The sequence below is a fragment of the Larimichthys crocea genome, chromosome XXII (assembly GCF_000972845.2).
Source record: "Larimichthys crocea isolate SSNF chromosome XXII, L_crocea_2.0, whole genome shotgun sequence".
In the NCBI taxonomy this organism is placed as follows: Eukaryota; Metazoa; Chordata; class Actinopteri; family Sciaenidae; genus Larimichthys; species Larimichthys crocea.
Window position 1 is genome coordinate 8,712,613 of NC_040032.1, and position 25,417 is coordinate 8,738,029.

The 25,417-nt window shown below is 47.3% G+C and overlaps 1 long non-coding RNA gene across 1 annotated transcript; it reads right to left on the bottom strand.

Moving 5' to 3' along the window:
- Window positions 1-19,186: 19,186 nt before the first annotated feature.
- On the bottom strand, window positions 19,187-25,047 carry LOC113744421 (uncharacterized). The gene is made up of 3 exons (XR_003461512.1): window positions 23,821-25,047; window positions 20,121-23,156; window positions 19,187-19,980 (listed from the first exon to the last, which is right to left on the bottom strand). It is a non-coding gene; the product is annotated as an uncharacterized LOC113744421 (long non-coding RNA).
- Between the last annotated feature and the right edge of the window lie 370 nt (window positions 25,048-25,417).

Genomic DNA, 25,417 nt, shown 5'->3' on the forward strand with positions numbered 1-25,417 from the left:
AGTGTGTGAGGTGTGTGTAGCAGGAGGACGGTGTGGAGGTGGTGGAGGTGGTGGAGGTGGTGGAGGTGGTGGAGGAGGTGGAGGCTCATGCATGGCGCTGAGCCTGATGATGCAATAGGGAGCAGTTTGTGGTTAATAGCTAGCCTGATGGCTAACAGCTAACAGTGTGGCTCTGAACAAAGAAGTGAACGGACAGATGTGTCAGGTCGGTTTAAACCTGAAAACATGGATCAGAACCAACAAAGTCCAGTCAGAGCAGTGAAGGATGAAGCTGGTTTGAGGATCCAAACCAGAACCAGGTCTTAAAAACGTCAACACGAGCGACTCAGCGACTCTTTTTACCAAAAATATCATGAGAACCCAAAACCCGACCCAGACCAGATGTGTTTGGAAAGATCCAGAATCATCTGTGTGACACCAGGAGAGCATTAGAACGTCATCATTCATTCTGGACATGAGGACGAGGCCAGATCAGTGTTAGCATTCATTCAGAGTCATTGATGCTGGACGGACTGAACAGAATTCATCCTGATCAGTCACTGAACAGTGACGCTGGCTAATATCAGCTCTGTTGGTCTGATCTCTGACACATCGCAGCATCGACATGATGTTCACAGCTTCAGATAACCGGTTCGTTTTTTAGACTCTATCAGACCAACAGAAACGTTTGGAAACACTTTATCAGGATGATCCTGCAGTTCACGTTTAGTTTGTTCTCACACTCTGTAAGTTTCTTTCTAAACTATAAATGCTGTCAATGATAATGTCTGACGGACATTATTACTGACTCTGCAGCAGCACAGAGACTTTAAAGTCAGTTAAAGGCAGCTTGAGGTTGCCGAGCAACCAGGGTCAGCTGCAGGTCAGAGCAATTAACTGCAGCTGTGCTCTGTCCGTGTGTGAGTGACTGCTGAGAGACACAGAAAATCTCTAAATGAAGCCCCTCCAACTAGTGGACACTAATGCCAAACGGTAGGTGGTATCAAAAAGCCCAAATGACCGTGAGCATCTTCATCTTGTCGACCATGTGAATGCTGAATTTCAGTGTGTGAAGTTAAAAAATGTGACCTGGGGAGAGAGAGAAAGAACAGGTGCCCCGTGCTCCTTTGGGAAATTTCTCCTCTCCAGTTTACATGGGAGTAGATGGGGCTGTCGGTGGGTGATCCTGGCGCATCAGTGCGTCTCCCGCCAAAACTATAAGTCTGACAGCTTCAGCAGTGATATCGCTGCGTAGCCCACGAGTTTTCCTACGTTTCTATGTAGAAATGATTTCTGTAGAGTGACATTTGTGGCCACGAGAGCCGTTTGCAAATGTATTTTTTGACAAATGTTTGTCTCCCTTTCCACTCTAGCTCTGGAACATTCTACCAATACACACCCATTGTAAATGTTGGTGTGGTTTTTGGTGATTTTTGGCAAAACCGTTTGGTGAAACTTTTCAAAAACTCACAGCACAGCATTCATGGCCGAGCCAGTCGTTGTGATACCTTTTTTGTGTTTGTGCGACCAAAACTGAGGGAGGAGCAGCGTGCTGAATACGTCAGAATAATCAGTATGACTCAGTTAGTTTCAGATCATGATGTTTTGGGGCGACCGTTGACGTCCAGTGTTTGTTGGTTTTTTAGTTGTGAGTTTTGATGAAATCCTGCAGGACCAGATGAAAACAGAGACCATCACCATGTTCAGTGATCAGTTGGCTGAAGGTGGGAAAGTGTGTGTCGTGTGTGATGCTCATTTAAAACACACATCGATCAGAAATTGAGCGTTTTGTTCAGGATGAACGTCAGGAATGATTTACAGAAAAGTGTTGGGGGGTTGTTGCATGTTTCAGCCGTTGCATGCTTCACATTCTTAACTGCTGACCTCTTTGGAAAATAACAACAGCCGGGCTTGAAGGTCACACTGCCGCGGTCAGAACCAAAAGCTGAACGCCTCGAAATGTTCCGTTCAGTAATTATCGTCTGCCAGGAGAAATAAATACAGTGACGAAGAAAACATCAAATCATGATGAATGATGGAAGCGTTTAATTATACCACACAGCTCGGCTCAGTATTTAAGCATGTTAGTCAATCACTGATATTTGTTTTACTGTGACGTGGCGACAGTGGCGGGAGAATCTGAAGCACAGAGGTCGCCGTCATTGGGCCCGAACAGTTCAGAGTAATAACTGAACAAACCCAACGACATCAGAGCCACTGAAAACCATGACATGAAACCAAACAGGAGCTCGGTGCTTTTTAAAAACGTATTTTAATCTTCCGTGAAGTTTGTAAATGACATATTTAATCCGTGTTCGTCAAACGTTTCCCACCGTGTCTCCTGTTCTCTGATCCGCAGGAACATGACGACGTATTCAATTTGAAATCTATAATCTGTGATGAATCAGCGTTAATGACAGCTGATAGAACATGACGACAGTGTAACGTGCACGAGAAACGCAGTCACTGATCTGATACGAAACATTTTATTTATCATCAACTTGTTCTGAGTGAAGAAACTTTATCAGGCCATCGTCCGTCTGACGCTCGTGTTGGTCACGTATAGATTTTTTTATGAGGAAAGAATCCAGTCCAGGTGACCAGTCTGAACCTGCTCCATCTTTCCATCTTTCCATCTTTCTTTCTTTCTTTCTTTCTTTCTTTCTTTCTTTCTTTCTTTCTTTCTTTCTTTCTTTAACTCCAGACCACGCGCTCGCTGTCGGCTGTAAAATACAGCCTTGCTGCTTCCTCTCTTCCTCCTCTCTCTCTCTCTCTCTTTGTCCTTTTGACCTCCTCTCATCTCTTTTCTGTCCCTCCATCTTTTCCCCGTTCTGTCTCCTCCTTTATTGAACTTGATGAGAGATCGATGGACTCCCCTGTGATCTTACACTTCTGTCTTTAATACTGTGTGTGATGAAATGTTGCTTGCTTTGTTCCTGAAACCCCCATCGACAGCGTGCACATAACTAATGCAGAATATATGAAAATGATCCAGCTTATTTTATCTTAGCACAAAGCTCTGCATGTCCGTCCATGACAGATCAGCAGATTTGAGATCAGCTCTCCATCTCTGATTCTCAGGAATCGTTATCAAATGTCTCGTGAGCTCCACATTTTATTAATAATAATAAGAGGACAGCAGCTTGAACATGCTCACTGAGCGCCATGCCTCCACATCAGCCTGAGGTCTCTCGGCCCTGCAGGGCCTCACATGTCGTGTCAGTCCCAGTAACCTGGTGGCTGCTTCTAAGAAATCTGGCTATTGACCAGAGAGCCGGACCAAAATAAACAACGTACTGCGAGAGGATTAAGAGTGTTGGAGAGCTTCTAAAATTACAGCCTTCAGAACATATCCAGATGTTGCCTTCCTGATCCTCCTCAGGTAACACGTGACGTGCGGCCCACTTTAGGGCGCCGCAGGGTGGCCCAGCTGGTGCAGAGACCGACGATCTCAGCGTGGAGCCGGCTCGGTGTCGGCAGCAGATCCCATCCTGAGCCGGCGTTCATCAACTGTAACTCATTTACCAAATCTTTGACTGCAGGTTATAGAAATGTGTGCGGCCTCCAAGAAGCTGAACCAATCAGCTTGCTTTGTTTGGGATGAGGTCACACATGGTTAATGCTGCTTTGGGTTGTGGTTGGAGTTTGTGTGCTAATCCTGAAGGAGGAGTGTGTGGAGATTATTTTCTGGACCTGAAGATGCTTCACCCATCGCTGTGAAGTGGACGTAGTCTCTGTGCCTCAGTGTGGTGACTCTGGCTGATCGCATCTCTTTCGCCTCCCGGCTAATCTAAAGATCGACAAAGACGTGGATCATCGGTGGAATTGTCTCAGGTCCACAGATGATCCACGTCTTTGCAGATATTTAGATTAGAGGCAGGTCTGACGACATGGAGACGAGCAGAGCGACCATACTGAGCTTCATACAGGTCCTCACAAACCCGCGGTGGACGTCACACATACGCCGTCCAAAGTGTTGGTAGCTGAGTTGCATTGTGGGGAGAGACGGTATCTGGTACAAGTGCTACTGAAACCAGTGAGGACGGCTCCAGTCTGTTGTGTTAGTCTTTTCCTTTCCACGGTGAACTGATGGTGGGGTTGGTTGTATGGAGCATCCTTTAACCCTGAGGTGTATCCACGGTATCTGGTGTAGAAATGAGTGTTAATATGTCTATAGACCACGCTGATCAGTGATCAATATAAACCAAAGCCGAGTCCTGCTGGGACCGGACTAGGCAACTTCGAATCCTGTCCAGTCTCTGCAGAGTCCTGTCCTGTTCATCTTTACAGTCCGGTGGTCTTAGATTCGTCCCCTCATCCTCCTGTCGAGGAGTAAGCCTCTGCATGGTGGGCTGAATCAGCACCATGAGTGGAAATATACGGACCTCTGGGCCAGAGAACAGACATCACATCTGCTTCCAGAACCTGCTGAGTGTGCGTTTTCAAAGTTTCTCCTCATCCGTGAAGATTTCCTGCTTCACTTTCAAATGCATCATTTCTGAACGTGTTTGTGTCTGAAGATACGTCAGCGTGAACATCGTACAACATCACAAACTGAATCACACTGATGATAAACTGTGAGGTGCATGCTGTGGTCTGACAGGAGTACCTGGGTGAAGCACACCTCCACCTTCCATGCATGACTCCACATCACGCATTTAGGTGAAGAGCCAACGCCCCAAATTTACTCGACGTCACTGGAGGGTTAATAATGTGATGAAAGTGATTCATTAACCAGGCGGAGGTGAAATTCATAATATATGTGTGTATATATATATATATATGTATGTATGTATGTATGTATGTATGTATATATGTATGTATGTATATATTATCCTCTGTGTGCTGATTCCCAGCAGGGTCAGACAGACAAAGTGCAGCATCGAGCTAACTGCAGAAACAGCTTTAGATTGCTCAGCGATGAGCATCAGATGAACGTGATGAAATTTGGGACATTTAGTTATTTAAAACTTCAAACATTCCCATGAGCCTCAGCTCTCCTTGTGCACCGTGTTCTGTCTGAGCCGCCTCATGTCTCCTCACATCAGTGTGAGCTGCTGCTTTGATTCGAACATGCTGCGTGCACGCTTTGACTTCCATCTTTCATCCTCGTCATATTTGATAAAGTATCTTCTCCATCGTTGGCTGCACGGTTGGTGGGTTGGCTTGGCTCTGGGTTGCTGTGACGTGCAGTGACGTGCACGCAGATGATGCAGGTTGAAGTGAAGCAGAGCTTCCATTGAACAGAGCCACTCTGTGCCTGATCGTTCAGATTTGCATGTAATTGGCTGCAGCTGCTGCAGCTCGCCGCCTCGTGCTGCAGGACAAATCTCAGTTAATGTTTCCCCGTTCATCTCAGCGTGTTTGTCTGCATCATGCTTTTTTCACCACACATGTAAACAAACACACACACACACACACACATGCACACTGTAGCTAACAGCAGTGAATGAACAGGGCCACCTGGTTCCTGTGTGTTTCACAGAGCTTTACTTTCAGGGCGAGTCTCTGCTACTTAGTTAAACAAAGGGCCTCCGTGTTGGTCCTCTAGATAAACACACTTTCCTGAGAAAACACGGACACGGTTACACTTTAACCTGCGCGGGGAGGCCGCGGCTACATCCTCCTGGACAGTTTAGGTCAGACTGGGCTATAGTTCAGACCCGCAGCGAGAATCATGCGCTGCACGTGAAACCATGCTGGCTTGTCAAACAATGGAGCCTTTGACAGCCGGGCCCCCCTCCCCGGTCCACATACAGTCGGAGCACTGTCTCTCTGGGGCTTGGGTGTCACTCCCCATCTCTGTTGTGCTCCCCTGGAGCTGACCAGCTGGCTTCTGGGCTCTGAGGCTGTGAGAGCAGCAGCACAGAGGAGTCACAGTCAAAGTTCAGCCCAGATTAGCCGAGCTATTCCTGCACGAATAGACCCGACGAGCACGGCCACTGGAGACGAGGCTGAACCCGACCAGAGCCCAGATTAACTGAGGGTAATCTCAGCTCTGGTCTGGGCCTTCTTGGTCCTGCTCGGTCGGAAACTTCCTGAAGAGACAACATGTGTAGTATCTGAATTATGAGCTCGCTGCAATGAGACATGAAGCAATGAAGCGATCTGTGCGTTAAGTTTGTGTCACAGAACAAACTGCTGAACGCCTGAAACACACACGATCACATCGAGTGAATAATCCACATGAAATACTTTCTGTACATCAATGATATCTTTCATTCTTTTGGCCGTCGTGATCGTGATATGCTTTTATTATTTGCACAGCAGTCAAACAGCAGAATGAAGTGCAGGCTCAGGTGCAGTCACGTGTTTCCTCGGGATCTGGTGCAGGTGAAACAGGTGAGAGTCTGTCACTGAGCAAACAGACCGGATCCTGTTCCCGTGCTCGGAGCCTGAAGGGTTAAATCTGGACACTTTCAGCATTTGAAACAAAGAATAAAGGATTCTTATCTGTGCGCTCTGCCTGGATGATGAACATAAATACAAGCGCTGAGTGTTATCTGATGGTGTAGTTATGTGGAGCTGCCACCTCCCCCCGGCACAGCAGCAGTCGTGTAAACAGACAGCGCTCTGGAGGAATGCTGGACTCTGTGACCTCCCGCCCCGAGTGCTGTTACAGTGCAACGAGTTCAGCCCGCCCCACGCTGCGCCTCCCCAAAGCTCCGCCTCACCCTGCCCCAGCCTGAGGCCCCACGGGGTGGAAAAAACACACACACCTCCCTCTGAGCCAGCAGCACGGCCTCCTCACGTACACGAAACACAGACACAGTACAGACAGACGGACGGACCCGGCCTTCCTCTACCACAGCTGTCAGAGTTCTCTGAGTTCCAGCAGCTTGTCCCTGTCGTCATGTGAAGATCTTAATTCAGCAGCTCCACCCGTCCTCCACCTGAGCTGCACATGAAAACACCCTGACACTGAGTCTTTCCTCTCCGTCAGTCCCTGCTCCGAGTTTCCCGTCCTCTGCCGACGCGCTCGCAGTCTGCTGGAGGTTTTTAGGAACAAAGGACGAGCTCCATGTTTTCTGAGGAGACACACTCACACACTCAGAGGCTCGCAGCGCCCCCTGCTGGACAGCAGGCAGAGGGCAGGGCAGGTGTGTGTGCTCAGGAGGTCACACACACATCTGATCACACTCATCATCATCATCATCATCATCATCATCATCATCATCATCAGGTAGATTTCAAACAAAGACTGACGGTAAACCAAACACTGCACACACACACACACCCGTGCATCACTTGTGCACACAATTAAAAATGTGGATGTGCACACACATACACACACACACACACACACACGTGCAGACACACAATCAGCATTAGCCGCCGTTGTCTGAGGAAACGAGGAGCTGTCTGGTGCCATAGCAACCAATGCGGATATCCCACCCTCCCAGAGAAAGAGAGGAAGAAAAAAAGAGAAGTGGTGATGACAGTTTGACAAGAAGACCCTAATGAGATGAAGAGTCTGTCTGTCTGCCTGTCTGTCTGTCTGCCTGCCTGCCTGTCTGCCTGTCTGTCTGCCTGTCTATCTGTCTGTCTGTCTGTCTGCCTGCCTGCCTGCCTGTCTGTCTGCCTGTCTGTCTGTCACAGTGAGACTAAATGAGGAAGTGGAAGCATCAAAGTGTGGCGTTGGCGTTGGCGTCGGGGAATCCGAGTTTAAAAACCGTAAATGTGAGTGAGGCGAGGAGGGAGCAGACGGAGTGATGAGGCAGAGGAGGAGAAATGGAACAAGGCAAGAAGAAAGACAAAACACACACACACACACACACACACACACTCTGCCGCAGTCTGCATCAGCCAGCCGCCGCTCACTGCCGTGACTCCCGTTTGAACCACAGTCTCAGTGTAATTCTGTTATTCTGGCCCATATTCCAGGTTACATAACACTCGCAGCCAAATCCTGACCTCAATCTGCGAAACACACACACACACACACACACACACACTCACACACACTCCTGTTGTGATATAAATGTGTGTGTGGAGCACGCCACAAAGGAAAACACCGCCAGGCGTGAGCGTCACTGTCAGGCGGAGTGATGCTGAGGGTTCTGTTCTGTCTCTGCAGGCCGTGAACTCGGAGGTCACGTTTCCATCGGTGACTTCAGTCTCACTTCCTGTGCTGGCCTGCAGGTGGAGGTCACACCCACCCCTGCTGAGCACCATCACACACCTCCACACCACCTCACTGTCTGACCATCTCACTGTCTCACCACCTCACTGTCTCACCACCTCACTGTCACTCCTCTGTCAGGTTGGTGTGACGTGACAGTCGCACTTGCTGACGGTCACTTCACCTCAGCGTCTCGCCGCGTGTGTGTGTGTGTGTGTGTGTGAGTGTGTGTGTGTGTGTGAGTGTGTGTGTGTGTGCGTGTGTGTGTGTGTGTGTGTGTGTGTGTCTGAGTCTGAATGGGAAGTTGTGACTTTGCCTCGTGTGTCCTCACATGACCCAGTTTGAGGTTCAGCTCAGGTGTGTGTGCTGGCTGCACTCTGTGAATGAAGCTGCACCTTGCATAGTGATCCCGGAGCTGCTCCACTGTCCTCCTTCTGTTACCTGACGTGGCCCGGTCCTCCTCCCCCGGTCCTCCTCCCCTGGTCCTCCTCCCCCCTTCAGGAGCGCAGCCCCCACCTGATGCACCACACATCTGTTTGCCCACTCATCTAGCGCCACGGCTTCGGGAGGTGGGTGGTCGGCGGTGGGGGTGAAGTGGTGTCGGAGCAGCAGCCAATCGCGCTCCTTCATCCTGACAGCACTGAAGTGAGTTGACACGTGTTGGACCAATCACAGAGCACTGCAGCAAAGAAAGCAGCAGTAGTAAAAGAGCAGAGTAAATACAGTGAGCCGGCTCTGCGTGAGTTCTGATCGATAACACAGTGATTGTTGGTCGGTACCTGCACATGTTCTATAGTCTGATTCAGAACCAGCACCGCCTCCGTCACCTCCTTACTCTTGACAATAATCTCTAACATGGAGGCTGACCCCGCCACCTCTGCCCCCCGCTGAGAAAAGACAAAGACAGTTATCAGAGGGGACGTTCGTCTCCGTCACTGTGTTCTTCCTTTGAATGCCCCTCGCCTCACTGTGCTCTCAAACACAGTCTTATGATTGTCTGACAGCCGTGCATTCATTCAAGGTCAGTGCAGCAGTGACCAGAGGCTGAGACAGAAGAATGGACTTTCTGGGGCATAGTGAGAGGAGCCGGTCTCCTTCTGACCCACAACGGAGCCGTGAACCTCCGCTCGTCCCGTTAGAGACGTTACTGTAAGCGGCTCCTTGTTACCGTGACGACTCCGTCCAGGCTCAAAGAATCAATCCGCGATCAGGGAAAAACACGAACATCACCTCTGTGACACAGCGTGGCTGTAATGTCTGAACATCTGCACACACACACACACACACACACACACACACACAGACATACACAGACAGACACACACATTGACACAGAGACACACACACACACATACACACAGACAGACACACACACACACAGACACACAAACACACACACACACAGACAGACACACAGCAGTGTCCAGCGAGCAGAGGACGTCTCTATCAGAATGCGTCCATAGACTGTCTAAAACCTGGACATAGTCTCCATGACGACACCCACCTGTCAGTCAAAGCGTCCACGCTCTTAATCCTGCATAACTTTAAGCCTTAATATAATGTGAACAGGTGAGTTGTATATAAATTCACCCTCAGTACAGTTGTCATGAACGGGGAAATTAGCTACAGAGACCAAAACTGTTTTTTGTACCAGGCTGTAAACATGTTTATTTCTGCTGTGAAGTTGGACATTTGGACATGGGGACTTATGGAGACTGACTCACTTCTGGAGCCAGCCTCAAGTGGACGTTAGAGGAACTGCAGGTTGTGTTTCCCTTCACAGAGGCTGATGCTGTTGATATAATTCAGAGAAAAGTTGTGGCATATTTCTGTCAGGTTGATGTTTCAGCAGCTCTGGAGTGAATCTATACGTCAAAGAATATTTAAGACGTGACAACACGTAACATGACACGAGCATCATCACAACATTATGAAGACATGACGTACAGGTTCAGGTCACGTGATCAGAGCCAGCAGCTGCATGCATGTCGCGCTCTAAAGAGGCTGTGGTCTGTCTGCTGTGGCTCGATGGTGGTGGACACATGATGCATCATATTCACAGTGCAGGTCGATCTCAGCTGAAGCTGCTCCCATCGTTAATGTGAACTGCAGTTTGATTAACGAGCTCACACTTCAGTGCTGTGTGTTATCAGCATCATACGTCAGTCAGAGATTTCAGTGCTGGAATCAAAGTGCAGGTCACAGTTATTAATAATATGTCGTCCACACGCAGGTTAAACATGTTTCAGTATTTCATTCTAGTAAAATCACACAGCAAAAAAAATATAATCCAGGCATGTTAAAGGTGTGAGGCTGCAGATCTCACCATCTGAAGGCCCCTCGCCTCACCACACCCCGACAAACGTGTAGCAGAGAAACTACAGGCGGCTCTGAAACTCGCTCTGTCGTCCTCTGTTCTGTGTCGTACTCGACGGTTGTTTAAACTCATAATTCATATTTTCCATCAGCTGACTGTGGAGATGTTGACGTGAGGGAGGTGAGGCTGATGTTAGCCACACGCAATGAGTCGTTAGGAGCATAGGTCCATAATTAATTATAATTATTGAAAACTTCATAATAATTATTGAAAACTTCATAATAATTAATTATAACTTCATAATAATCTTCTTTCCCTGCACATCGTGCCTTTCTGTCGGTAAACTTCTAAATGTTTCCATGTTGTTCAAACATCGCTCAGATTCTTCCTGATTTTTGTTTTTACCATGACAGGAATGTTTCCTGTCACACACACACACACACACACAGACACACACACACAGACACACACTGCAGTTGACGACACTTCTTCGTTTTTTGCTGCATCACAGTTGATGAATCTTCTGAATTCATTCATTTAATGTTCGAGGATGAAAAATCAGCATCATGATGCAGCTCTGTGTGTGTGTGTGTGTGTGTGAGAGTGTGTGTCTGTGTCTGTCTGTGTCTGTGTGTGTGTGTGTGTGTGTGTGTGTCTTTGTGTGTGTGTGTGTGTGTGTGTCTGTGTGTCTGTGTGTGTGTGTGTGTGTGTGTGTAGAGCATATGATTCAGGATGAGTTGACTTGTTGATGTGGCTGAATGACCAGTTTTGTTTCGTGTGTTCACCACAAGTGAAAGTGGAGCTGAGTCATCAGACAAACACAGACACAATAGTACAGGAAACAGTGTCTACACACACACACACACACACACACACACACACACACACACACACTGACACACTGATTTTTCTTGCTCATCAGTGTTTTTTCTTTGAGTCAGTCCAATGGCATCAGACTGACACACCCAACAGAACCGTCTGATTTGGTCCCGTTTGGACCAGCGGTTCTGTAGAGAGAGTGCTGAGTCACAGATGAAGTGCGGAGTCACAGATGAAGTGCTGAGTCACAGATGAAGCGAGTCCAGATGAATGCTGAGTCAAGAAGTGCTGACCTGCAGCAGCTTCAGACTTTCAGATTTTTATTGATCCATTTTTAATCGTGTTCTAAAATGTTACTGTGATTATTGAACAGTCCGGTCTGTGTGAGTGTGTGTGTGAGTGTGTGGTGTGTGAGTGTGTGTGTGTGGAGTCCTCGTTGGATACAATCAGACATTTTGTTGGGATGTTCAGAGTTTAGCAAATGTCGTGGAATGTTTGAGCCAACAAACTTTTTGCTTCGTTAAACTAATTATGAATCAAGTCTCTTTATCCACGTGTGTAACATATGATCTCAAAGAACGATGACTGACCAATCACAGCGAGGACAGACTGAAGCAGAGCGTCTCGTGTGGACAGACTGGAGCAGAGTGTCTCGGAGGACAGACTGAAGCAGAGCGTCTCGTGAGGACAGAACTGAAGCAGAGCGTCTCGTGTGACAGACTGAAGCAGAGCGTCTCGTGAGGACAGACTGAAGACAGACGTCTCGTGAGGACAGACTGAAGCAGAGCGTCTCGGTGTGGACAGGACGAAGCAGAGCGTCTCCTCGTGAGGACAGACTGAAGCAGAGCGTCCACCCACTGACACACACACACAGACACTGACACACACACACACACACACTCACACACACACTGACACTCACACTCACACACACACACACACTGACACACACTCACACACACACTGACACACACTCACACACACACACACACACACACACTGATTTTTCTTGCTCATAACAAGTTTTTTTTTCTTTGAGTCATGTCTCAGATGGCATCGGACTGACACACCCAACAGAACCGTCTGATTTGTCCCGTTTGGACTCAGCGGTTCTGTAGAGAGACGTGCTGAGTCACAGATGAAGTGCTGAGTCACAGATGAAGTGCTGAGTCACAGATGAAGCGCTGACCTGCAGCAGCTTCAGACTTTTTCAGATTTTATTGATCCATTTTTAATCGTGTTCTAAAATGTTACTGTGATTGTTGAACAGTCCGGTCTGAGTGTGTGTGTGTGAGTGTGTGTGTGTGTGTGAGTGTGTGTCTTTGTGTGTGTGTCCTCGTTGGACAGAATCAGACATTTTGTTGGATGTTCAGATTTTAGCATCTCGTGGAACGTTTGAGCCAAACAAACTTTTATCTTCGTTAAACTAATTATGAATCAAGTCTCTTTATCCACGTGTGTAACATTATGATGTCAAAGAACGATGACTGACCAATCACAGCGAGGACAGACTGGAGCAGAGCGTCTCGTGAGGACAGACTGGAGCAGAGCGTCTCGTGAGGACAGACTGGAGCAGAGCGTCTCGTGAGGACAGACTGAAGCAGAGCGTCTCGTGTGGACAGACTGGAGCAGAGCGTCTCGTGTGGACAGACTGAAGCAGAGCGTCTCGTGTGACAGAACTTATTGGCTGAAGTCTAAGTTTGTGCCATGACTCCACCTCTGTGCTGATGTAGATCTGCAGCTCTGCTGTTCATTGATGATGATGCAGTCACCTGTCAGTCAGTGAACTGTGTCTGTGTGATGTTTGGCATTTTCCAAACTCTGTTAAAATGACTCAGCTTCAGCCGAGCGGCGTCCGGGATGAAGAAGGGGACGCGGCGTCACCACAGACTGGAGGCGCTGCAGGGACGCCGTGTCCATGACATCAGCCTCAGGACCAAGACCAAGGAGGTTTTCCAGCCTGGATCTGGGCTGGGCGAGGAGGAGGCAGCCGGTGTCAGTCTAACACTGCATGTGGAGCGGCTCCGGAGCAACAGCGTACTCTGCGTCCGCCAGCTTACATAGATCCGTCTGTGATGCACACCGAGCGTCACGAGAACGCACGAGATCTCGTGAATCCACACGGCTGTAGTCTCTCTGACTCCTGCAGTCACATTCCACGCATCTTTTTTCTGGTGTCCTTATAAAAATATGTGAAGTGTCATCAATGACAGGCTGATTATGGACCTCCAGAATTAACGTCTCCTCATCCATCGATGGGGTGAAAACACACCTGAAAACCTCTCACCTGTTGACTTCCGGTCGGCCCCGCCCATTATGATCCGCGGTGAACACAGAGTATTTTATTTCAAAAATCAACCCGGGTTTTATTTTGTATTTTGTAGTGCTGAATTTATGCTCCGTGCTCCGGCGTCCGTGAACAACAGAAGCTCTGCGTATGTGTTGCGGAGGCCTGCCGGACACATTGACTAACATTGAAATGGATCGGCTCTGCGGCCGCGGTGGAGCCGGTCCACATGCAGTGTGTTTTAGGGGTAACAGTGAGTCCAGCAGCCTAACTGAGGTGGTTTACCTGCCGGGTTTGGCTCCTGCCGTCCCGGGCTGAGTCACTTAGCTTCACGGCTGACAAATGATTTATCTCTGAGCTGATGGATTCTTTTTTTTTTTTTTTAGATTTTTCTTTTTGGCGTTTTCAAGCTTTATTTTGACAGAGACAGCTGAAGAGTGACAGGAATGTGGAGAGAGAGACGAGAAACCACATGCAGGTCGGATTCAAACCTGGACTGGGCCTTCACACACTGACAGCATGACGAGAGGGAACGAATGTCTCTGAAATCATATTCATACAGCCTGTAGCCTCTGAGCAGCACGTCTGTGACTGACGATTAATATCTTACATGAGCGTGAAACGTGATCAGGATCCATCGTATCAGCGGCAGAGCGTTTCTGTTTCACAGGTTCTAACAGTCGGTGATGATGATGTGGGATGTTTGGATCTGTGTGGACAGCAGGGCTCTGCTTCTCCTGCTTCTGCTTCCCTCAGTGTCATTCTTCCGTACAGGTGCAGGCACACTGACACGGCATGATCGCTCTTAATTCACGGCACATTTGTTAAATTGTGAAAACTTGAATCAAATGTGTATTTTTGTCCCGATGAACCGAGTCGACACCGGGCCGGCCTCTCTCTGGAGCTGGCATGAGTCTGAGGCCAAGCGCACCATTAACTGGGGAATTAGAAACCCTGAGAAGTTGTTAATCACCACAGTCATTCACATTCCACACAGACTCTACTCCGCTCAGGACCTCTATGGGCCGGGGATGGGGCATGTTCTGGGGGGGGCTGGGCTCATGCTATTGGACCCGATGGTCTTTAATTAGAGGGAGAGCTTGGCAGGGACTGATGGAGGAGAAAGGCTCTCAGGATGTGAGTCCAGGGTGAGAGGGTTCACACACAAAACACTGGCTTTTCATCACCGCATGACTCACTCAGTGTGTGTGTAGAGTGTTGGATGTGTGTGTGTGTGTGTGTGTGTGTGCGCATGAAGCAGAGAAAGTGAGAAAATGTGTGTGTTGGTACTGTATGCTTGTGTGTGTGTGTGTGCACGTCTTCCTTACCTCACTGCTCAGGCATTCCAGTAGAGAAAGTGGTGTGAAGAGAAAGAGCGGCCCTCACAGTGCGGGTATTCATGGATCTGGCCCCCGTGGGTCGGTGCGGGGCTCCAGTGTTCACAGACAAAGCCTCTCCAGCAGGACCCAGACACACTCACACAGAAAGGAGAGGAGAGGGGGAGACAAGGTAACAAGGGGGGAGAAAGCAGAGAAGGGGGTAATGGGAGACGCTCTGTGGGGCAGAATGCAGGTGTGATGGGCCGTCATCTAAACCTGCACCGACAGAACCGGCGCCGCTCTGAGTGTGGAGAACAAAGATGAACTGCACTTTAAGAAAATGCCACATTTGAAGACACTTGCAGGCCACCTTTATTCTCTCTTTTTTTGCTGGCGGACTCCATAAATCTCTCCGACTCTCCTCCTGGTGAAGGAGGAGAGCTCCGCCTCTCTTTTTTACAGCAGCCAATCCCGGCGCTCTCTCCTCCGGCTCCCTCCAGCATTCAGCCAGCAGCTCGAGCTCTTTGGATTCCATGAGAGTTTCTTCCACTTGGCCGTCCCGTCACTGTTCCCCCTGCCTGGCCCCTTCCCTAGATCGGGTAGCCTGGTTCACTGTGTCCTTAAACAACCCGTGTGCATGTACAGGAAAGGGGCCCCGAAGTGGGGAGGCCCATCTCTGATCCGATCCTCAGTTTGTGGAGAGACAGACTCGTACTGGAAAACCTCCTCGCTGACTCTCCTTTACTGATGTACATGTAATTAACACAGTCACGTCAGTGCTGTCTGTATGAACAGTGTGTGTGTGTGTGTGTGTGGGTGTGTTTCATTTATTTCATGCAGGTCATCAGAATCCTCGTCACTGTTTGAATCACGGAGCCGGCTCCATGAACAGACGAGCTCCGTGATGACTCGGCTGGATTCAGTTTGTGTTTGAGAACATGAATGTAGATTCATACAGAAACAAAACGATGGAGCGTCTGTCTGCTTTAAGCTGGATGGATGGGTGGATGCCACCTGATGTGTGTGTCCTGAGCGATGATGTCCATCATGAGTTTATTGTCTGCATAAACTCGATGATTATTATTCATAATTAACGAGACTTTAAGTTGACGATGACCTGGTCCAGATATTTGGAGGCACGAGCTTCATATTTTAAAGCTCCTGCTTTATGAGCTTCCTCCGTAACGTCTCTGCAGCCAGCGTGTGCAGGGATAAATGTAAAAATAGATTTTACTTATAAAAAGAAAAGAAAGCAGTATATGGTGAAACTAACGCAGCAGATTGAACTGCTCCTAATTTATCTGACGGTGAAAACAATCATTTCTTTAATAAAAAAAACAGACATTTAGTTTGAGCTGGATTTGATCCGCTGTGTGAGAGTGATGCTGAATATATTCAGATTATATTCAGTTCATAGTAAAATATAAATCAAATAGATCCAGATAACGATACCTATCACAATACAGAGATCTGTAAATTCAATGAATGAATTTATGGATTTCCTGATTTAATGTTTTTGTATTTATATCTTCTGTCTCATGAAGCATGATGTTTTTATTGTTTGACTGTAACCGTGTGATCAAGTTGATCTTATATTATATATATTAATATTTCTTATGACATTACACCATCATCTGCAGCAGCCGTGACCTCCGTGATTCCTCGTTAACGTCTCGTTCTGTTTGACGTTGGTTAGAGGTTTGTGGCGTGCCGTGCCTCTTCCTCTTTCTATGTGAGTCCATCAGTGTCAGTTCAGGCTGAAGTCCGCGTGCTGTGAGGACCCGGATGGTTTCACGCAGAGCGGTCCAAACACTTGTTGGACACTCAGCGCCATTTTGTCTCCGTTGCTGAAGGGGAGGGGGCCCCAGCATTGGGAAAATGGCGGCCGAGGAAGCTGCTGGAGCTGCAGAGGTCGAGGTGAAAACCTCCGTAAGTTCTGATTCTGTTTTATTTTTAGATTTTATTTTTTCATGCTCCACGTCAGCACACAGCAGTGCAGCATCCGTAACGTTCAAATGACGATCGTCACGAGATGAACGCCTGGATTAAATTTAAGTTTGACCGCTGTGATCAGCGTCACATCCGGCTGTTTGGATCTGTTGAACCTGCTTGCATTATGTTCCGTATTTTACGCTGATGAATAGAAATCTCCTTGGATCCACGTGCATGCTTTCATGTTGCACAGCCCTGATGTGGAGTTTATTCAGGCTCTGACCTCGGCACCAAACTAAGCAAAAGGAGGAAGCTGGATTCTGGAGAGGAGACGGGCTCATGAAGTAAAAACCCGATAGGGGTGCGTTGGATATTGGTATTGTGTGCAGGTTACACCCTTCTTTGTATACATTAGAGGAACGTCTCTGCGATGTTCAGCCTTTTCCATGTTTGCCTGCAGTGTGAGTGGATGACTGTTGCATTGTGGGACACTGAGGGCGCAGACTGTCATCTGGCGTGATGATCCCTCTGACTCCTGATCCCTTCAAATCCCCGGTGACCCCGAGGCCACGACCTCGGCATCTGGCAGCAGCAGCAGCAGGAGTCACACCTACTGTAAACAGATGCTGTGTAAGATGAAGTCTGAGCTGGACCCGCCCGACACTGACAGATGACTCATTACACATCGATCCGCACTTGTTCGGCTCCGGGCTACACTAAATGATTTGAAGCACACTGTGGATGTTCGGAACGCCCTGCACGGATTCTGTTTGAACCTGCTGTGGTATGGAAGGCTGAGGCTGATAGCAGACGGCCTTTAAAAGTCTGGGAGACAAACGGAGAGCTGGGAGACGCCTCCAGGGAACGTGGTCACTTCCTCCGTGCGACTGATGGCGCCAACGTTCAACTTCACTGAAATTGACTGTAACTGATACTCAGGGTCACAGATGGACGTCCAGAGTCCAAATGAGCATCTCGCTCATACTTAAAGGTTCAGTGAAGGATTTAGAGAGTCGAGGTTTAATGCAACCCAACTCGCTTGTACTGTACTGTACTGTACTGTACTGTACTGAACTGTACTGTACTGAACTGTACTGTACTGTACTGAGCTGTACTCTACTGAGCTGTACTGAGCTGTACTGTACTGTACTGTACTGAGCTGTACTGTACTGAGCTGTACTGTAGTGTACTGTGCTGTACTGAGCTGTGCTGTACTGTACTGAGCTGTACTATACTGTACTGTACTGCACTATACTGTACTGTACTATACTGTACTGTACTATACTGTACTGTACTATACTGCACTGTACTGTACTGCACTGTGCTGCACTATACTGTACTGTACTGTACTGCACTATACTGTACTGTATTGTACTGTTCTGCACTGCACTGTACTGTACTGTACTGCACTATACTGTACTATACTGCACTGCACTGTACTGTACTGTACTGAGCTGTACTGCACTGTACTGTACTGTACTGTATTGTACTGTTCTGCACTGCACTGTACTGTACTGAGCTGTACTGCACTGTACTGTACTGTATTGTACTGCACTGTATTGCACTGTACTGTACTGAGCTGTACTGCACTGCACTGTTCTGCACTGCACTATACTGCTCTGCACTGTACTGTACTGTACTGAGCTGTACTGTACTGTACTGTACTGTACTGAGCTGTACTGTACTGTACTGCACTATACTGTACTGTACTGTACTGTACTGCACTATACTGTACTATACTGTACTATACTGCACTGTTCTGCACTGCACTATACTGTACTGCACTGTACTGCACTGTTCTGCTCTGCACTGTATTGTACTGTACTGTACTTTATTGTATTGTGCTGTACTGAGCTGTACTGTACTGTATTGTATTGTACTGTACTGAGCTGTAATGTACTGTATTGTATTGTACTGAGCTGTACTGTACTGTACTGTACTGTATTGTATTGTATTGTACTGAGCTGTACTGTACTGTACTGTACTGTATTGTACTGAGCTGTACTGTACTGTATTGTATTGTATTGTACTGAGCTGTACTGTACTGTATTGTACTGTACTGTACTGTATTGTACTGAGCTGAGCTGTACCTGTGGCGTCGAACAAAAACATAACGAGTGTGATTTTCAGGTGATTAAACATGAATGATATAAAGATCAGACACACTCGACCTTTAATATTGAAATCATGATTTGCACAATGCAAACATGATAAACTGATAAACGTGGTGAGAGTCACATGTCACGATGTGTTTTGTTTCACGTGGAGCTGACTTTAAAAAAAAACTAAAAAATCAAATGATAAAATTCCAACTGAAATCAAACAAACACAAAATAATAATAATTATAATAATATTTATTTATTTATACAGAAATATATTTCACTTTTTGAACACTTAAACATTTTATAAATTATAGTTATTCTTGATCTGTTCAAACACGTCTGACTGTTTAATTTTCTGCTGAATACTTTCGTCTCTTTATTTTTTTTAATTGTTTTCACTCAGACAAAAATTCTTATTTACCCGAACAGGATGCATATTTCATTTTTAATGAGACGATCAGGTGACAGTAAGTGTGTAAATGTTGGACTCGTTGCTGTTTGGGGGCTCGAGCGTTGCAGGTTTTACGCTGAGCGAAGCCTCTTTCCTTCCTGTGTGTTCTGAAACCTCCGTTTGCTGCAGACAGTCTGGGGTGCAGAGATGGAGGATGGTGGATGGATGATGGTGGATGGAGGATGGTGCATGGTGCATGGTGGATGGTGCGGGGTGCGGGGGGAGGTAGGCAGCGGACATGGCGGCAGGCCAGAATCAATTGGCAGTGTAATGAGATGGCCTGGTGCCAGGTAACCATGGAGCTACCCTCTCTGCCTGTCTACCAGTGCAGAGTTCAAAATTAAACTGAATGAATGGGAGAGAAGGAGGGAGGAGGAGGGAGGAGGAGGGGAGGGAACAAGGCTCTGAAATGGCAGGAGGAGGGTGGCTGATGAGGCTCGGTGGGCTAGTTTGAAACACTGCTGGAAAATATCTCTGGATCCTTATTTCAGATAAGGAATGTAAACTCATCGTCCTCATCATCAAACTGTTTCCACCTGTCTACATTCTGCCGCTGTGCCAACATTAAGCACAAAACCAAGAGAGAAAGAAAAGCTCTTTCCAGATGTCGAGCTCTGGTTTGAGGCTCTTCCTCCATCCGCACTCTTCCTCCTGTCATGGAAGACGTGTTAATATTCAGCATTTGGCTGCATTCTTAAAGTGATTAGTACAAGCCAGTGGATCCTGCAGATGAATAGAAATTAAGTAATTAATACAGTAATTAGATGGTATTCTCCTTCCTGCAGCCTTACCCCTGCTATGTCATTGTGCTCGCTCCTTCTCCGGCTCCTTAAGACGCCGCGTGCCACCCAGAACGGATTCTTTGACTTTGTCACAGTACTGCAGCACGTCCAGCATGAGGACCGTGACTGTGAAGATAATGACCAGAGAGAACAGTCCAGTAATAATCTCATTTATTTAAATGTGTCAGATCTTTATTTAGATGTGCTTTTTTCTTCACAACAAACACAAAAAAACTAAATTCAGCAGTCGCATCATGAACTCAGATTTTGTCAGGACGCAGCAGAACAGTTGTTTTCTGACTCGAAGCCAGCGTCTTTAAAAAGCATCCGGAGCCGGCCCGACCCGGCTGAGGCTCGCCATCCGCTTGTGCTGCATGGCTGAACATACAGGTTATATACTCTGTGTGTGTGTGTGGTGGAGTGCCTCTTATCCTCATATGACCTTTCCTTTGGCGTGCACGGTGGCGTCTTACGTTTTCTAATCAGCGGTATTCAGTGGGTGTGATATACTACAAGTGTGTGTGCACAGTGAACGGCATGTTCGGCCTCACGGCCTGTGAAAAACGCTGAGGCACCGTCAGACTCTGAGACGAGACAGTGGGCCAAGATGTCTGTGGTGTGGATTAATGGGGAGGACTGGAGAAAGGGTGCCGCAGTTGTGCGTGAGCAGAATATTTGATGGGGGGAGCGAGAGGAGGGAACAGCGAGGGACAAGCAACTGCAAGAGATGGGTGAGATGACGGAGGGAGGGTGGAGAGGGTGGAGAGGGGAAAGAATGGACTGAAACATTAAGAAGCAAAGACGTACGAGCACACCTGAATGAAAATGTACAGTAATAAATACAGCTGCTGAACAAAGACACACTGATCCGACCTGCGCACATTTACAGCATGTCGTCCTCGTGCACGTGACGACACACTCAGAGTTCATGACGGACACTCTCAGAGTTCATGACGGACACACTCAGTTCATGACGGACACTCTCAGAGTTCATGACGGACACTCTCAGTTCATGACGGACACTCTCAGAGTTCATGACGGACACTCTCAGAGTTCATGACGGACACACTCAGAGTTCATGACGGACACACTCAGAGTTCATGACGGACACACTCAGAGTTCATGACGGACACACTCAGAGTTCATGACGGACACACTCAGAGTTCATGACGGACACACTCAGAGTTCATGACGGACACACTCAGAGTTCATGACGGACACACTCAGAGTTCATGACGGACACACTCAGAGTTCATGACGGACACACTCAGAGTTCATGACGGACACACTCAGAGTTCATGACGGACACACTCAGAGTTCATGACGGACACACTCAGAGTTCATGACGGACACACTCAGAGTTCATGACGGACACACTCAGAGTTCATGACGGACACACTCAGAGTTCATGACGGACACACTCAGAGTTCATGACGGACACACTCAGAGTTCATGACGGACACACTCAGAGTTCATGACGGACACACTCAGAGTTCATGACGGACACACTCAGAGTTCATGACGGACACACTCAGAGTTCATGACGGACACACTCAGAGTTCATGACGGACACACTCAGAGTTCATGACGGACACACTCAGAGTTCATGACGGACACACTCAGAGTTCATGACGGACACACTCAGAGTTCATGACGGACACACTCAGAGTTCATGACGGACACACTCAGAGTTCATGACGGACACACTCAGAGTTCATGACGGACACACTCAGAGTTCATGACGGACACACTCAGAGTTCATGACGGACACACTCAGAGTTCATGACGGACACACTCAGTTCATGACGGACACACTCAGAGTTCATGACGGACACTGGTTCTGTCTGACGTCTTTTTCCAGTTTAGTTTAAACTTCCTGCAGCTCTGACTCAGCTGTGAACACAAACACAGAAATACCAAAGAAGTGATTTATCAAAATTACTATCATACAGTACACACTAAAAACCTGTTGGTGCTCACTGGAACCAACAAAGAAGTCCATCAAAAATGTTCTTAAAGAACAGTTCTCCTGTAAAGAACCGTTTAATGTTCTCCTGTAAAGAACCGTTTAATGGTTCTCCTGTAAAGAACCGTTTCTGGTTCTGGTTTTAAATCAGATGGTTCTGTTGAAGAACGTGATCAGAGCTGTCGTCGGTTCCTTTTGACTTCACTGAGTCACAGACAGGAAGAGGAAGTGGACCTGTGGTTCTGGTCATAAATTCATGGTTCTTCATATTTTTGTATTTTTTCATTGATTTGTTTCCACGATCAGCTGACGAGCCCAAAACTATCGAGAGGTGATTTGATTTTTATCCGTCAGGACTCGACGATCACTGAAGTTTGAAGCAGAGAGGTCCGAATGTTCTGACAGGAGAAACATTCACACTCTGGTTCTGGACCGTTTTTTAAATTTATTTATTTTTAGTTTTTTACAGATTTATTGAGAAAAAAATCTGCAGGTGAATCCAGAATGAAAATAATTTAATAATAATAATTTCAAGTGTAGTTTCAATTTAAAACTTGGCTGTGAAATGAACATTCAGCATCTTCAGAACAGAACATGAAATAATAAATTCAGCTCGTGATGCAGGAGATGAGCTCGTGTTGTCAGCGACACAGTGTCTGAAGGTCGAAGTGTGAGTGTGGTTAGAGGCGGCGAGCAGAGACAGCCGAGCTGGAAACGTGAAGAGTCCTGACGATGTTTGAAGACGTTGGAGCTGTATCGGCTTTTAAAGGTCATCGCGCTCAGGCGAGCTGCCGTTTATTAAAGGTGGAGCACATGCAACATTTAGGGTGGAGGACGGAGACTACGCCCGACACTGCAGCAAGAAGTCTCTCACAAAGTTTCTCAACTAACTAACTAATCATTAACCGAGCCGGTTAATTATTAGTCACTATGTCGCGTTCACAGGAGGCGGGAATCAGACCAAACTTGTCAATGTCGCTCTTCATCTGGGTTGTCTCGGGTTCTGTCGGGCTTTAACGGGTCACCTTGTTCTGGTTCTGGGGTCGGTCGCTCTGCTGTCTCTTCGGCACCGCCACATGCTGAAAGTCAAATCTGTTCATTTAGATTCAAGTGGTGAGAACACAGACAACAGAAAGGAGGATTCACACACACACACACACACACACACACATTAGATTATTGTTCTTGCAGAGGTCATCAGGGTCGATCAGACGACGCCCTGCTGGAGGCCGACTCAGATCAATCTGAAATATTCGAGCCGGTGCAGGTCACCGCATCAGTGTGTTCATGTCTCAGATGAAGGCTGGAAATATTTTACAAATGAAAACAGTAAACACACACACACACACACACACACACACAGAACAAGCAGTGCAGTGTGTGACACACAGAGCCTGTTGCTGTAAAGGAAGAACAACACGATGGAGTGTGTGAGCGCGGACTTCCCCCGCCTTTAAAAATGGGAAAAACCAGGATGTGCTCATATAAAATAATCTCAGCCGGTTGCATCACTTCTTTATTTAATCAGGAGTTTAGAAATATAGCTGAACACACACACACACACACACACACACACACACACACACACATTAAACAGCACACTGGCTGTCAGAGCGACCATGTTATGTCCTGAAAATACTTTAAATATGAAATGTTGGCATGCGACGCTGAAACAACAAGCAGCCAAAGATAAAATAATAATTCTCCTTGTCTTGTATAAATGTGAAACGTTGAGTGACTCACGGTAACAACAGTGTGCAGATCAGACGTGGCCATGTCGGGCACAATAAGCCGTGTGAGCTTTCCCTGCTCGCCGGGCCAGGTCCAGTTTCTCATGGACCGACAGCACAGCTGTGCGCCGCTCGCCCGGGCTGAAACACGACTAACGGGACAAAGGGCAGAGCGAGCAGAGGAGAGGGGAGACGGGGAGAGATGCTCTGCCTGAATGGCCTCAGCCCTCCCCTGAGCGGGACGGGGGCTCCAGCTCTGCTCCCGGCCCTCAGCCATTTTGGAGAGAGGAAAAGTGTCTGCTTCCCTCTCTCCCTCTCTCCCTCTCTCCTCTCTCACTACGTGGCAGAGCTTGGAAAAGGCTTCGGCTGCTGTTTGTAGCAGCAGAGAAGAAACGTTCTGCAGCTCAAGCTTCTTTGGAGATAACATGAAAAAATTCAGACGAGAAATCTTTTTCTTCCCTTTTTTTTAAATGAATTTTTGTTTCTTGCATTCAGCTGCTAAGCCTCCTCTCTCCTCCTCTCTCCTCCTCTCTCCTCTCTCCTCCTCTCCTCTCTCCTCTCACTCATGCTGTGCCCTTTTCTTTAATAACTCCACTTTTTGTTGGCCGGCTCCTTCCTTCCTTTCTTTCCCCCCTTTTTTTCCTTGTCTCGTTTTAAATTATTATCTTTTCTCATCTCTCAATTTGATTTGATGCAACAGAGTGTAAGACAAAGGGATATGTCCAAATTTTTGGCAGCTCTAAGAAGAGACAGGAGATGCAGCCAAGGATCCTGCTGGGATCCAAAAAAGCCAAGCAGAATGAAGCACCAAAAAAAAAAAAGAAAAAAAGAAACACCACCCTTTCCTTTGCTCGGTCACAAACACACTTTTTCTGTAGCCAGCCCTGCGCTGCTGCGACTCCTCCTCATCCAGATCTTACCGCATTCAACCTTTTGCCATTTCTCTCTTGCCGTACCGATTTTGAGGTTTTTGTACGCCGGAAAAAATGGGCACCGGACAGCGGGTTAGGAGGGCGTAACGGGGAGAACGGGGGACGAGACCGCCTGACTTTGGCTTCTTATTTGTTGTTTTTCAGTCGTTGTCGTGGTGCTTGTAGTTTTTTAGTATTTTCTGTGTTTTAAGGTGTGTGCTCGGATCACCACGTGTTTGTGTGTGAGTGTGTGTGTGCGTCAGTGTCAGCCTCTGTGTTGTGTTCACGGTCAGTGTGTGATGATCTGTGTCTGTTCTTTGAAGGTTCGAGCTGAAGCCGGCCTGCTCGCCTCCTCCAGCCTGACTCCACCTGACGACAGGCTGCGTGTTTGCAGCTGGTATGTTGGCGATTTATTATACTTTCAGATTTTTCTGTAGTTTAGAATCCGCTCGCGATGAATGCATGATTTTATTTAGCAGATAAATGCACAGAAGGTTTTTTGAAGCCACGCTTTTTTTAAAAAAAAATTCAAACTGATTTAGTTTGATTTAGAATTTTTGCCTCCAGTCGTTGTTTCACTTTGTGTTTGATCATTTAGTTTTTTTTAATGAATTAATTTTTTTAAATTTGTGAAGCACACATTTTATTTCCTGCCTCGGTCATCAGCGGCTGACGTCTTTTCACGTCCTCACACACACG